At 33.3% G+C, this 6,000-nt stretch overlaps 1 protein-coding gene across 1 annotated transcript in view; it reads right to left on the bottom strand.

Moving 5' to 3' along the window:
• The window catches only part of EYS (eyes shut homolog (Drosophila)), a 1,547,934-nt gene that overhangs the window by 1,293,502 nt on the left and 248,432 nt on the right, over nt 1-6,000 (bottom strand). The gene's annotated exons all lie outside the window — the stretch shown is intronic.

Genomic DNA, 6,000 nt, shown 5'->3' on the forward strand with positions numbered 1-6,000 from the left:
CTTGTGTATGTAGGCATAATATCTGCTGTAATTGACTCTGTTTAATGATCCCATTTAATAATTTCATTTAAGATAGAGGGGATAATTTTCAAATAATATAAAGTCGAGAAAGACTGCAGTTACTATGCACACTGGAGATTAGCCTCACATTATGAAATCAATTGGTACGAGCTTAAATGTGGAAACCTTGGAAGGAGAAGGCAGCCTTGTAAATGTGTGGCAAAGAAAAAATAAATAATCACGTGTTATAGAATAAAACAACATGAAAATGATAAAAGTGAATAAAATCTTAAACATAACTCCACCAGTTGCACAAGTGGGAAATTACTTGTAACATGACGAATATAGATGTTGCCAGATAAATTTTTTAAAATATTTCAATGAGGCTCTGAATTTCTCAGAGGAAAATTTTAGGTATCATTTTTTAAAAGCAATATTTCATAATCCTGGATTATCATGCTACATGCCTAGCAAGTCCCTCCACGCAAACTTTCCCCATGTTCTAATTTACCTATATAGTTCCCCCCCCATACACAGACACAGACACTAATGAATAAAACAAATGGGATTACTGAAATCAAGAGGTAAAAACACTGATCTTTGTGTAGTTAGAAAAATAGAAACTATACTATTTAATTCTAAGAGCAAATATAACACTAGGAATTGTTTACATAGCAATTAGAGGGCTAAAAGAATGAAAATAAACTGTGAGATATAGAAAGATCATAATTTCAAGGGTAGCTGATATTCCTAAGGATGAGAGAACAAAGGGAAGCACCCCAATGGGATCAGGAGAACATTAAAGCCTAGAATGGTCCCACAAATTGAATACTCAAATTTCCTAGGAGAGGGTCGTGTGAGTGCGTCTGATATGTTTGAGTGTTCCTTCTATTTTCAGAGCTTAGGGAGAAGTTAATTGACGGAGGAATCTGAAAAAACATGTAGCTTGTAGAATCCCCAAACTAGTATTAGAGAACAAAATATAAAAGATTGGCTTTATATATGAAAAGTAACAGCCAAACACCCTACTGGGATAACCTAAAAGGAATTGTTGATGCAACAGGATTTTTAGAGACATTATAAGGTTAATGAAAATAAGAAAACACTGGCCATGTCCTATCTGACTGATCCCTGACTCTGGGTGATGAGATTTTTATAGATAGACAAGGCACTGACGTCCTACTTCTTATTCTCACCAAAACATTCTAGCATTTGACCATACCCATTTAGAAGAAGAAACTTCTAGGAATGGGAGGAAGGTACAAGAGACGGGAGTACAGCTTGCTATTATAATCTGTGTTCTGGTAAACTAGGTAGAGAGGAATATTTATAGAAAGAGAACAAAAAAGAAAATAATTTCTCCTTATCTCAGGGTTATGATATATATAGGCGAAAGGCCTATATGCCTCTGGCCAAAAAAGCTGTTTGAGAGAGAGCAGTGAAAATACTTTGTGCAGGCATACTTGTGAGGAACTGAGGCAGAATCCCATATGGCCAGGTTGGTTGCGGGCCTAAAAACCTCCTGATCTAAGGTTAGCCTGGTTGGCTGCAGGCATAAAACTCCCCTGACTTAAGGCCCACATGGGAGTGGAGGTTTGCACACAAATTTCTGTATAAGGCATAAAAACTTTATGCCTTATTTAAAGATCAAAGTAACTGCCTCCAAATGGCGAGGTCAGTAAGACAGATTTTCAAAACGTCTCTTTCCTCCATAGCCTCAGGCTTCATCAGATAAGAATGAACAAGTAATGGCGAACAAATGTTCTCCATTAAGTTATGTTAAACTGGGTTATGATGAAAGGGTTATGTTAAAAGGTGTATGTTGAGTGGATTATCAGATTACCAGGGAGGAGCTACTCACAAGGTCCTCACAAGATGTTTAAATGGATTAATGAAGTCATTGATGCCCAGAGCGCATGTGCAGAGGGATTGCAATGAATATTAATGAGGTCATTAATGCATAGTGCACATGTACAAAATTGGCTATATAAACCAACAGTAAATAAAGAAAGCTCACCATTTTGCCTGAGAGACCAAATGGTCACCTTTATTTAAAACACAATTTTAATAAGCGTGCTTATTCTCCATGACATTGCTTTTCCGTGAGACCCTTATGTCAACAGATAAGAGTGTGTGTGTGTGTGTGTGTGTGTGTGAGACTGTGTACTCCAGGTATGAAATATTAGGACTCTAAAGGACATTGGTCCTCAAAACAATAGAGTTATTCTAGGTGAATAGTTGGCTTGCCAGAAATCTGGAGTGGGAACATAGAATTTTACATCACTTTCTAGTCTGTAGGAGTTCAATTTCAATAACCATTCAGAGAAAACCCAGCATAGGTTAAAATTTGTAGTCTTTTGGCTAAGGTCAAGACATGGTACACCTTGGTGTCTACATTAAGGAAAAAGGAGTAGAAAATTAAGAACTACTGTGTTTATGGAAAACACTATTATGTATATTCTGAATGGAGCGAGGAAAGGATAACCTAGACAAAGAACCTTTCAGAAAGAAAATTATATATGCCAGGTAAAAACATTTTAAATTACAAAATAATCACAGTGAAACAGAAAGACATAAGGAGAAGAAGGCTGAAGATAAAATTACATGATGATGTCATTAAAATGGAGATGAGAATTTTATCAAATATATGAATAATTTAATTACTATATAAGAATACAAATTAAATAATGAGACACAGCTGATAATTGGAAAAGAAAGACTATGGTGTTCTGGCAAAAGAATAACAGGTGTTTACCAAGAAAAAATAAGAATTGAAACAAAAGAAATAATCAAAAACACTTTTCTTTAAGAAGACAATAGAAGGTTTCTGGGAACTGAATAACTGAATCCAATATTTTAATTACAGCCAACAAAACCTTGCTACATGCTTTTTTTTTTTGAGACAGAGCCTCAAGCTGAGCCCCTGGGTAGAGTGCCATTGCTTCACTGCTCACAACAACCTCCAACTCCTGGGCTCAAGCGAGTCTCCTGCCTCAGCCTCTCAAGTAGCTGGAACCACAGGCGCCCGCCACAACGCCCAGCTATTTTTTGGTTGCAGCCATTATTGTTGTTTGGCGGGCCGGCCTGGATTCAAACCCCCCACCTTAGGTGTATGTGGCTGGCGCCTTAGCCGCTTGAGCCATAGGCGCCGAGCCCCTACGTGCTTTTTACCTACATCTTATATTCCATGAACTTTCTCACATGGTACCTACTGTCATGCATGTGACTATTTAAACTTAAACTTTAATTCATTGAAATTAAATGAAGGTAAAAACCAATTTGTCCATCCGAGGAGCCAAATGTAAAATGTTTAACAGCCACACGTGGCTTGTGACAACTGAATTATATAGTGCAGATGCAAAACACTTAAATCGTCACAGAAAGATCTACTGGACAATGTTCTAGAAAATCACTTCTGGAAATAAGAAGAGATGCTCTTAAAGACTTATGTATAAGCTGAGTTATCTTCGTAATATGTAAAGAGGAAAAATTAAGAAAAACACAAGTATACACTACTCAAGTGAATTAATATTAAATTTATAAAAATTATGAAACCTTTAACTTGTGATTTAGAAGAAAATTTCATCATACTAGAAAATATCTCCACAATTATAATGGAAAAATACATAATTAATTATCTGGGGTCTTTCCACTTTTGAACAAGTAAAATTGGGTTTATGTTTATATTTGATATAATTTGAATACATAATATCAATGTTAATTTTCTCTAAGTGGGAAGATTATCCATTCTTTTAAAAATGTTTACCCTTTTTTATGATGTATAAGTATTATTCATAGTGAGATATGCCATTTTATAGTTAGAAATGTAGCTTTTCAAAACAAAATGAGCATATACAATGGAAACTCTGTAAGGTGACCACCTAAGGGACTATTAACAAACTGGTCAATATATGGAAGTGGTCAGCATAAGGTACTGGGCCTACTGTAGTAATACATACACCTGGTGCATACCTGGTCTATGAAAAATCAGGTCAACTTAAGGATGTGGTCAATGCAGAGATGTGGTCCACTATGGAGTTTCTACTATATACAAGGTGACGTGATTCAGTTTGCAAACTCATCCTAGAAGAAGTGCTAGATGTCAGATGGAGGGAGGAATCAGTGGGATCAGTGGGATCACACCTATGCTACATATTGCAAGGGTACATGTCATATCCATTAACTGTAGTGTATAAAAGTCTTAGTACAATAATGTAGTGAGGTGAAGCCTATGTTAACCAGTCTGATGTAAGCATTCCAACTTATATATAAAATCAGCAGATTATACCCCATAAATGCATTAATATATAAAAAGGAAAAAAGAAGTGCCAAAGGATAAGATCCATTGAGGACTCAAGGTGATCATTAGTATTTTTTAACAATAAAATATTTTTCACTTGAGATATGTACATTTTTAGACCATGCAATTGCACACTTATCCTGTAAATATAACTTTTATATGTGCACAGAGAAATCAAAATATTATGTGATTTCTTTATTGTGTTGGTCTGGAATTAAACTTGTGATATCTTTGAGCTATGCCTGCAATTTGAATTCAAGTCTTTATAAGAAGTATTCTTTATTCAGTATGATAATCAAAGATATGTTTATATATAAAATATTGTAATTTTTAATATAAGTTGCAAATAGAAGTAAAATGTAATAGTTCTTAAATTATGGACAAAAGCAAAAAAAACTTAAATTCATCTTTTAGTTTATGTTCATATATTTATGTACATTTATGTCTCAGATACTAGGTATGATGTACAGTATTTATTTGTAAGGTTTGTATTAAATGAGTAAAAAGGCTTACTCATTTAAATGTGGGTTCTGCATTCCTGTCTATATGACTAATATTCAAAATATCTGAATAGCCACTCATATGAATTATTATAGTGTCAATGTAAAACTGTATCATGAGAAAATAATTTAAATACATAATGATGCAAAAGTAATTTCACAAATTATAATTATATAAAATTAACAGATAAACATTACATTTATCAAAAATATAGGTAAAATTAATAATATTTTCATGACTTTTGAGACACTAAAAGTACTAGTTTACTAGTATGGTGAAGGCCCTTTTTAACAATAGAACGTATTGAGTGAAAATAATATTACCTAAAATATAAGAAGTACTTGGTAGGAACACACTTTATAAAGTTCAGTATCAATAGAATATAACAAAAATTTTAAAGTGATTACATAATCTCTACTCAATACTACCTGGTATGTCAATAGTACAAAAACATATTATCTTAAACTGTAATAATTTGGCTCTAAGATACTCCATAATACTAACATGCATATTTTTAAAAAATAACAAAAGTGTTTTTTTGAGATTATATTTTCAGTGATTTATTCCTAAAGCATATTTCTTGGCAAGTAAAAATCATTTTCTAATTTCTCTAACATGCAATGCATAGATCTCAACATTAGTGAAATTCCTAATTTGAATAAAACCTACATTTAAATGGGAATTGCCGGATATTAATTAATCAACCAATCAATCTAGAATTTATTGAGCAAATGAGCCTCAGCAATACTGCTTAATGCTTATGGACCATTAAGCAGGACCAGGTGAACAAGGCAATCAAAATGTTTTAATGCTGCTTCTGATTAGGAGAAATGGAAGAATACTAAATGATGTGGTGGCCATTTTTAGTGATACACTGGGCTTTTATGAAATGAATGAATCTTATGGGTCAGTCAGCTAGAATTCAAATTAAATCTATCATTTTGCACAGATCATCACTTAATTTTGTTATTGTTCTTACGTGTACACATTTAAGACTGTATCACTTTTAAACAATTATGCAAATAAACGGTGTTCATTTTATTGCATGAAGACGGAGCATCATGAACAACACTGCTTCTTTTAAAGCAAAGTGAATTCTAAAATGCTAGAGATTGAATTTTCACTTGTAACAATATATCAAGTTTTTAAACACCAAATTTATGGTCAAGATTATCTAGAATTTTTTTTTTTTTTTTTTT

Source organism: Otolemur garnettii, unplaced genomic scaffold (assembly GCF_000181295.1).
Source record: "Otolemur garnettii isolate 467f Iridium unplaced genomic scaffold, OtoGar3 scaffold00035, whole genome shotgun sequence".
NCBI classification, from domain to species: Eukaryota; Metazoa; Chordata; class Mammalia; order Primates; family Galagidae; genus Otolemur; species Otolemur garnettii.